The sequence below is a fragment of the Anthonomus grandis genome, chromosome 1, assembly GCF_022605725.1.
Source record: "Anthonomus grandis grandis chromosome 1, icAntGran1.3, whole genome shotgun sequence".
Taxonomy (NCBI): domain Eukaryota; kingdom Metazoa; phylum Arthropoda; class Insecta; order Coleoptera; family Curculionidae; genus Anthonomus; species Anthonomus grandis.
The window spans coordinates 34,352,397-34,362,227 of NC_065546.1; the positions used below are offsets into that span (position 1 = coordinate 34,352,397).

Consider the following 9,831-nt stretch of genomic DNA (forward strand, 5'->3'; position numbering starts at 1 on the left):
CGTGATACTTTGTTTTGTACTCACTTTGCCGTGCAGGTTATTAGTGTTATTAAAGTGGTTATTGGTTATTAGGTCAGAGTTAAAATTGAAATTGAAAAATTGAAAATCTACAGGAGGAAATAATAAAAAAATGGACGTAGATGAACATATATTGCTGAATTTACCATTAGGCTATACATATTTAGTAGTGCATACTAAAGGCAATATCTAAAATAATGAGGAAGAGAAGGATAAGTCTTCTGCTGAGGCAAGTAAACAAATACACTTTTTTTAAAATTAATATTGTTATTAAATATTTATTTATTATACTGTAAAGGCTCTGGTTCACTAGCAAATCAGTTCAGTAGCAAATAGTGCATTGGACTTAATTAAACACTTTTATTAATTTTTGAATTTTTAAAATATTATACTTTCAATAGGTATGGCTTAAGAATTATGAGCAACACACGAAAACCAGCTGGAGAAAAGCTGCTACATATCCAAATTGTGGAAAAATTAATATTTACAAGGTTGATCTACGTTGCATTCATCTTACAGATAAAAGAGTCAAGGGAATAAGATCTACACGAAATACAGATTGTCCAGCAAAGCTTAATATTGTCATTAAAAGGTTTGTAATATTTTAAAGCAAAAATCTTAACTCTATTTGTTTTTACATAACTGTTTTTACTATTTTTAGGTATATAGCTAAATCTAGAGCTAAAAATGTAGACCATCTTGTTGCTGAATGGCCAGCTATTGTAACATTTAAGGCTACGCATAATCATTGCATTATTAGTGCAGCAGTTTTAAAATATTGTGACATGTCAGATGAGACCAGGGCAAAACTTCAGAACCTTTTTCGACAAGGTCATAACCCTTCATCGGTCTTGCATTGTTTAAAAACAGATTTGTTGCTGGAAAATCCAGGAAATTATTATGAAATGGCAGCAGATACTCATTATGTCCCGACAGTTTCTGTAGCACATAAATTGTTTGAAAAGGAGTTTTCAAAAGAGTATGGATGTTTTACAGGTAATTTTACTTAACATTTTGCTGTTACTTTAAAGTACAAAGTGGTAGATCCAAGGTTCATCTTAGGGGGGTACAACATATACATATATAAACATACAGGGTTGTACAAAAAGACATAAGGTTGTAACGTAATGAAAAAAAATATTACCGTGAGGCTGCGAGAGCTATAACTAACTATATTAACTAAAACATAGACAAATAATCAAACTGAAAAACCTGGATCTACCTATGCAGTGGTGGGTTTTAACAAAAAACTTATTTTATTTTAGGAAATTTGATGTTAGAAAATTTAAAAGCAAAATTGGAGGAATACACTAAAACATATAATCAAGGAAGAGCAAAGCTTTACAAAACCAAAGATGATAATCACTATTTGTGGGGTATAAATGCAAAACGCGACATGTCCATTAGATTACAATTTGAGAAAACTAAAAAAAACCTTTTTCGAGGTTTTCATTGCTTTATTGAAATAAGTTTTAATTATTGTTTAAAACTGAATTGTTAAATATGTCTACCCTACCATTTTGATGAATGCATAATCATTAGGCTTCTTTTAATTTAGAGCTATATTTTGGACATGTCGCATTCTGAAACTAAGGCTTGGACATGTCTTATTTTGCACACAACAATCGAGCAGAGCAATGATAAACCCAACTTACTAAAATTATTAGCTCCCGTTTTTTATTAGGAAAAAAACCAAGTCACTTAGAAAAACTTATTTTTAGATATTAATTTCTTCGTCACTTATTATTTCATTTTCATCGGCATCAACATGCCTTTCAAAATTATTTTCTACATTGCTGTCGAAAATATTTTTGAAATAACCTAATGCTTCGTTTGATTTCAATTCATCCCCGTAGTGAGTCTTTAATAAGTTTGAAATGCTTTTAATTTTATCTTCTTTTATTCTCAGTCCAACTTGGAGTGTTTTAGGCCTTACTGCTTCAATTCGCTTCCCTTTTCTACAAATACCTTTTGCTTGTCCTAAATCACTCCTGTATAATGCTTCGCCTCTGACTAAAACCGTGCCTAATTTATTTTTGGTTAGAACGAATCTTTTTGCTGGTTTAAATTTGAAGTGCCATTGTGTAGTAGGTTTTAAAGTTTTTTTATTTCAGTTTTCCAGTCGAAAACCTGAAAATCTACACCCATTTTAAAAACTGTTGCCCGATCTTTTATCATGTTCACGTAATGAGAAGGTTCTAGGATCTCCGCAGTTCTTCGGACTACTTTTTCGATATTGCCGAAAACTCTGTCATAAAAGAATGACCTACTACAGGGAAAAATACTTGTATCTCTTCAATGTTCGGAGGCGCGTTGGAATTAAACCAGTTGCAAAGCATTCCGATAAAAATCGAATTCTTATTCTGCTTCCCACAACCATCGCAGAAAAGTCGAATGATTTTGTTAGTAGCTTTAAACTCATACGTACTTAGAGTATGATGAATAGCAGATGCAATCTCATTGGAGCTCTTGGGTCTTTCGACTTCTGTCCATGTTATAACACCTTACGTTTTCTTTTGTTAATGGTGATTTTGAACTTCCTATGACAACTCCAAAATTAAAAAAGTTAATTTGCATTGAAAAATAGGCCTGCTGATCGGGTAATTTCGGTAGGGGTAAATTTTTTTGACAGTCTAAAGAAATATTTACTACTTCATCGGAGTTTTGTTTGAGAAAAGCAAAGAAGCTTTTGGCTTGAAGAGTATGGACTCTGTGATTTGTAATAAATGACTGCTTTTCCTTAGGATCCGTGCATCTCCTAATTTTTTCTTTATATTGAAGACAGGTTGAACAAAGATCTGTTTGAGGTGTTCCGAATCCAACGTTGTATTTCCTATTAAAATATTTTCGAAAGTAGCACTGCTTCACTTTTTGATCAGGCTCAGCTTGTTCGTTGTAGACATTCCATAGTTTTTTTATGTTTAAGTCACAAGGCAAATAAACACGATGTGGACTATCATAGCGGCAATAGTGACTTTCGGTGCACCTTAATGATTCAATGAATGTCTTCATGCAAACCTTTTTGTCATCGTTTTTCCCCATAACACGATCACCGCCACGATTCTCCTTTGGCGCTGTTCCTGTGTTTATAAACTTTTTCACCAGGCGCAATATTCTGTCCTTTTTCACTCCTAAGATACCCAGAAATGCCTCCCTACATACTTGAACTGCTTTACCGTCTTGCTTTCGTACCTTATAGGTTAAAGACACTGCTTTTGGCTTACTAGCAGCACGCCCTCTACTTCTTTTTCTTGCAGGCGTGGATCCTGAGCAATAACTTAAAAGAAATGCATCTTGGTCAGCTTTCTTCTTGCTTGAATAAAAACTTCTATGAAACTCCTTCATATCGTTCATGGTAAGATGCCAGCATAGAAATGGTCTATTACTTTCCCTATGTCCACATTTGGGAAATTCTGGTAAAGATTTAGGTGAATATCTGAAACAAAAAAAAAAATAAGCTCAGCTTGAAATAGCTTTGCCGATTGCTCGATTTTTTTTATGAATTTGTTTCTATAGGTTGGAATAGTCGTAGAAAATATGCATTACATTATTAATAATTTAAGCAATTTTAATTATTTCTCAAACAATAAAAACTCGGCAAAGAATTAAACAAAAACTTCAGCAACATTTTTAAATATTATTAAAAGGGCAAATATTTATGAGAAAAATATTAATATCACAGTCATTTAACGTATTGTAAACATTTATTGCGTTTCTTAGTTAACTATTTATTTATTTTTATACTTGGTCTTAACTTACCTTCCTACTTTAGCTTTTTCCCTTTTCCATTCTTGTGGTTGAAAAGATCTTTTTCGAGCTCGATTTTGGGTATCCGGCAAGAGTTTCTTGTTGTTATCGGCCATTATATTTATAATATTTATGAAAACACATGCACAGAATATCAACAAATTTCACCCTCGTACTTGCATGCTTGTAAAGAAAAAAATAATAATACGTTTATACTAAAACATACGATTTATCAGGTGTTAGTAAGCTGCTCGCTGATTGGTTGTGTGGACAACGTCGCATTTTGAATCTCAAATGCAGGTTGCGATGTCGCATTTTGCGTTTAACCGAAATTTTTAACGAGCCTTTAAAAGCGTAAATCTCGTGGTTTGCAGGCAAATATATTAGTGGCAGATAGAGAAATTTATACACTTTCTGGGTGCACATGAAGGTCATTTTCGTTGAAAAATGGACATGTCGCGTTTTGCGTTTATACCCCACATTTTATAGTTTTGTATACTCCAATTATGTCTCGAGCTCATCAAAACATAAGTCAAAGTCGAGAGTTGGTAATGGTCGATGCTTCTGGTGGAATGGACAAACAGAGACATCGAGTATATTTCTTTATAACGCCAACAGTGGCAGGTGGCTTGCCACTTGGAGTCATCATAACTGATACTAAAAAGGAATATGTTTTTGATGAAGCATTACAGGAAATGAAAAATATATTACCGCCTGACTCATTTTATAAACAAAGATACCCTACAGTATTTTTAACTGACAATGACCTGAAAGAAAGAAATCCCTTAAAAAAATGTTTGCTGGTTCTGTGCTTTTGTTGTGCCAATTTCATTTTTTAAAAGCATGTTGGACTTGGTTATGTGACACCAAGCATGGCATTTTGCAATCTAATCGACAAGAGCTATATTTCATGATAAAAAACCTTGTTTATGCTTTAAATGTAGAAGAAGCTTTAAAGCACCATACAGTAATTCTCAACAGTAATGTCTCAAAAAAGTATCCTCTTATAACCATTATTTAAAATTATGGAATTACAAAGAGGACTGGGCTCCCTGTTATCGACAAGAATATATGTTAAGAGGTAGTAGACACAACAAATTATGTAGAGGTGGTTTTCCGAATTCTAAAGGACTTTATCCTAAATAGAGTTATGGCCTTTAGTATCATTCAGCTGGTTGACTATATTCTTACTCGCTATGAAATGTATATGGAAAAAAGACTCATAGATTTCACGAACGGTCGATACCCAAAAGCTATGTTAAAAAGGATGTTACCCAAACAAAGAGGCAATGTGTCCTATGAGATTCAGAGATGTATTGATATGCAGGGTGTTTTTGACCTGATTTCTAGTGAAAATAAGAACCAATATTGGGTAGACATTATTAATGGTACCTGCTCTTGTGCTAAAGGCACAACAGGCAGTTTATGTTCACATGCATCTGCTGTGATTCTTCATATGCAAGACAAGCTTGAGAGTGGTTTTAATTTAATTTCTGAGAATGCCAAACAAACAATGTATTACATAGCCACAGGAAAAAAGTGCCCTAGTAATTGGTTAAAGCCGCTGAAAGAAATTCCTGTCTCCGTAAGCAATACAGAAATATTTGAAAGTAATAACGTCCTTAGTAACCCAAGTAGTAACGTACTGAAGCCTTTGGTAATTCCCGAGGAAACTTATAAAGAACCCTTGAGTACTTTAATTCAAAAGAAGGATGAAAACCATATTTTTCAGCTATTGGATACAGAAAAAATGGAACTTGAAAATTGGTTTGATAGAATAACAAAAGGTGTACACCAACCAAATATTTTTGTCCCAGCAGTGCAAAAAATGTTGAGTAATACGAAAAAATTTGCAAAAACAGAAACTGGTCTTATTAGTGCATTACATACATTTGGTAAATATAGTGGACTTGTACCTTTAAAAAATGGAAAGAAAACAGCACAAAATAAACAATTAAGAAGAAAACATTCAACCTACAGCAATTGGTCGACGGTTGACGTTTGGTAAACTCGACTGTTGACGATTGAACACAATAAAAGGCTATTTTTGAAAGAGTTATTTATATCAAGCAACCTATCAGTTATTGTTTGGTTATTTACATTTGTGGTTGGTGTTTTTGATTGTTAACTTGTCACAATTTGTTGACATCAAATAATTTTGAGTGAATTTAGTTTGATTTAGATGCCTAAGCAAAGTTTTGCTTGTGTTAAGTTTATCAAAAGATAAAATTAAAATTTCAAAAAATAGTACGTCTTAGTGAGCGAGAGCGAATAGAGATTTTGATGATGATTGGTTATGGAAACAGGATGCGCACTCAGATGGAAGTCTGTGAAATTTATCATGCCAAGTATCCTGATAGGCCACGTATATCTCAAAGTACTGTCAGTAAAATAGAACAGAAATATCGGGATTTGGGTCATGTCAGGGATAATTATACGAAAGGTCGGTCAAGTATATCAGAAGAGAAACAACTATATAAATGTTTTGCTGGCAGTTGAAGAAGATTGCCATAAAACGACTCGCAATATTGCGTTAGAAAATCAGATATCCCAGACATCCGTCGTTAAGTATTTAGGTATAAATAAATGGCACCCTTACAAAGTTCAATTGGTTCATGAACTAAATGAAGATGACCCAGATAGGCGTTTAGAATTTTGTGAGAGACTTATGGACTTGTGCCATGCTAATCCACAATTTTTAAAAAAAATTGTATTTTCTGATGAGGCAACGTTTTGTCTTCATGGTAGTGTAAATCGGCAAAACTGCCGATATTGGGCTACTGAAAATCCGCACTGGATGATGGCGTGCCACAGCCAAGTCCCTCAAAAAGTAAATGTTTGGGCGGGGGTGATTGAAAACAGGGTTATAGGGCCCTTTTTCTTTGAAGGATACTTGAATGGTGAGAGGTATTTAGAGTTTTTAGAAAATGACTTGGTTCCATGCCTTGCCACTTTATACCCCGATCCAGAAGACCCGGATATATTAGATAATTCCTTATGGTATCAGCAAGATGGAGCTCCAGTCCATTACACTCGTCCCGTGCGCCAGTCCTGGATACCGTTTTCCCTGGACGTTGGATTGGTCGGAGGGGTGCAATTGAATGGCCGGCCAGATCGCCGGATCTTACTCCTTTAGATTTTTTTTTGTGGGGGTATCTTAAGTCCAAAGTTTATGTTAATCAGCCAAACAACATTGAAGACTTAAAAATTAGAATAACGGAAGAAATAAGATTGATAGAACCTTCTGTTATCGATAACGTTTTACAAGAATTTCAGCATCGACTGGGATATTGCCAAGAGGTTCGTGGCAGCCATTTTCAACACTTAATAAATTAATTAAAATATTTTTATGTATTCTTGCTTGATATAAATAACTCTTCCAAAAATAGCCTTTTATTGTGTTCAATCGTCAACGGTCGAGTTTAGGTATAGGACATGGTACATGAAATGTACTTAGAATTTGATGTAGAACCTAAATCTAAAATAAAAAATAGGTGTTTACATTTAAAAAAATTACGTTGATGACCGTAACTTATTTTTGGGCCACCCTGTATACATAAAATTATAGTAAGAAAACCTGCAGTTAAAAATAAAAATCGACATGTCCGAGCGTTTTTTTTTGAACATACCCCTGAATTTTAAATGAATTTATTCCAACCTTTACGTTCGCACTGTATATATAAATATAGAAAAATGTGTAAATTCTTAATGATTAAAGTTTAAGTACACCGGACAAATATATTTGTATTTTAATTTGAATAAAAAATCCTGGTCTAAAATTTGTTTTATTTGTTTACTTATTTTCGAGAGGATTTTACCCCAAATATGTAACTATCTGAGTAGGTATAGTAGATATAACTACCGAGGTAGCTAGTTATATCTGTGATTTTACATTAAGTAGCCATATTTTTAATAAGTGCATTTCTCTCACTAAAATAATAATTATTAAATAATAAAATAGTTCGTAAATATCATGTCAGTACTTAATACATATATTATTTTTTAATACATGTATAATATGTATCCTTATTTGCGATATTTTAGGATTATGAATAGATTTCATAGGTTTCTTTTTGTTATAAACAACCTAAAATGTGCTAAAACGTCGAAAATTCGATTTAAGCAACAAACATTTTCCTAATTTCGTTTTTCTCCGTGCGGTGAATATGCGTTTACTTTTTACCAGTTTATTATCATCTTCGAATTTGGACACACACTTAATAAGAATTACACCTTAAAAGAACAGCACAAAAAATAAGAATGTTAGTTTTATATTTGAGCAAAATCGCAATAAGGGGAGAGGGGTCGTAAACTATAGGGTGTATTATATTGTTTAGTTTATTTTGGCATTTAATAATATGTCCCAGAGCAATATGGGAACATATTTATAGAAACACCGAGATAATTTATATTTCTTGTAATGTTTCGTAGGAACCTTACAAAAGAATATAAATTAACTTCCATAAACATTATAAAAACACCCATGTAGGTATACGCATATATCTAAAAACGTTCATTAATAAATATATTTTTATATACTGATGCTTTAGCGAGAATTCGAATTATTTTAAAATATCAGAATCTTTTATTTTTATTTCAATGCATAAATATTTAAAAACGGGCGCGAAATTCTTAACCAATCAAATTTGCTTAAATGCCTCCCATTCCTGAACCCATTAGGATCGGCGAAAATGCCAGCCGCGGGAATATTCAAATATTTAAAACGCCATAATTTCGAAACTGACTGAAAGTGTTTTTTGTAAAGGGTTAAGGATGTTGTCCAGTAATTCATTTTAACATCTGGCATCATTGTCAAACAATGATTTATAAAGACGATAACACGACGGTAATAATGAGTTCGTAATCTTATCGTAAAAAATATAATGGTAATATTTAGCAATAATGTTATCTGTAAAACAGTTCTATGAAATAAGGATTTTTTATTATTTAACAGGAATTTTAAATGTATAATGATAATAAATGCAAAATAACTATACTACACATATGAAACAAGTATTTTCAACTTTCAACTTTAATGCCGAAAACCAATTTATTTTTTAATAAAACCCTCCTTTAAAATCGTTTTCAAAGTACTTTAAATTATTAATAACATGATCTCATCTGATTTGTCATTTAAAACAATAAACTTAATGACGCCTTCGATTATATTATAATTATTATATGATAAGAATAAATTGTTTAATATAAGGTTTATTTTTGGACGATGATGTTATTTTGTAGGTCTTTTAATCAGAAACGTGTGTCAGGGATGGGTTTTTCATTTTCAAGTTTGATAAGAAACAAAAATAACTGATCAAAGTTGAAAATCTACAAGTTCGTAAGGGTATTCTCATAAATTAAAAACCATGGTATAATATTTGTATATTATAATCTCAAAGCGATCCGAGTAAAAATAAGAGACATATCGCCTTTTTTAAGCGGGGGTGGCTATAAAGACAATATCTGCTATCTCGTAGCAAGTTATAAATAGGCTGTTTTTAATAGTTAAACGTTCAAAACATGGTAAAACGATTGATTTTTCCATATCAGGCGAAGCTATTCAGTCTTCGTATATCTATGTGGAATTTATCTGGGGCAAACGAACACAATTCCATTTATAGCCATTTGGTTTCCTACCAATAGCGATTATTCAACATAAGTCAATTGCATTTACATAGACTGTATATATATATGTTTATAAAATGACCAATACAAATGATCCCAGTAAAAGGCAACAAAATAGTCATATATTACGTAATAAATTCTCCCTAAAAAAAAGCAAGGCCGGACCTAAATTTACACGTCAAACTTTGACAGGGGACATTTAAAGGTAATATTTCATGCATCGATACGATGATCCGATGGACCTCTGAGTGGTTAGATAATTTCCACTCCAAATTCCATATAAAAATTTTAACAAATCTTCCGTAGTCTGATGAAGTTGAAATAGATTTAACTTTTTATACCATATCGAAATTATTTAACTATGGCATGACATTTTGTTTACGTTTTTTTTTGTTATATAAAAATTGATCATTTATTCTTGTTTTTTAACATTTATACTTT

General features: G+C 32.4%; 1 long non-coding RNA gene across 1 annotated transcript; it reads left to right on the forward strand.

Moving 5' to 3' along the window:
- The first annotated feature begins 423 nt into the window (after positions 1-423).
- On the forward strand, positions 424-7,544 carry LOC126734916 (uncharacterized). Its single transcript, XR_007660205.1, has 3 exons — positions 424-610; positions 680-1,014; positions 1,284-7,544. It is a non-coding gene; the product is annotated as an uncharacterized LOC126734916 (long non-coding RNA).
- The last annotated feature ends 2,287 nt before the right edge of the window (positions 7,545-9,831 follow it).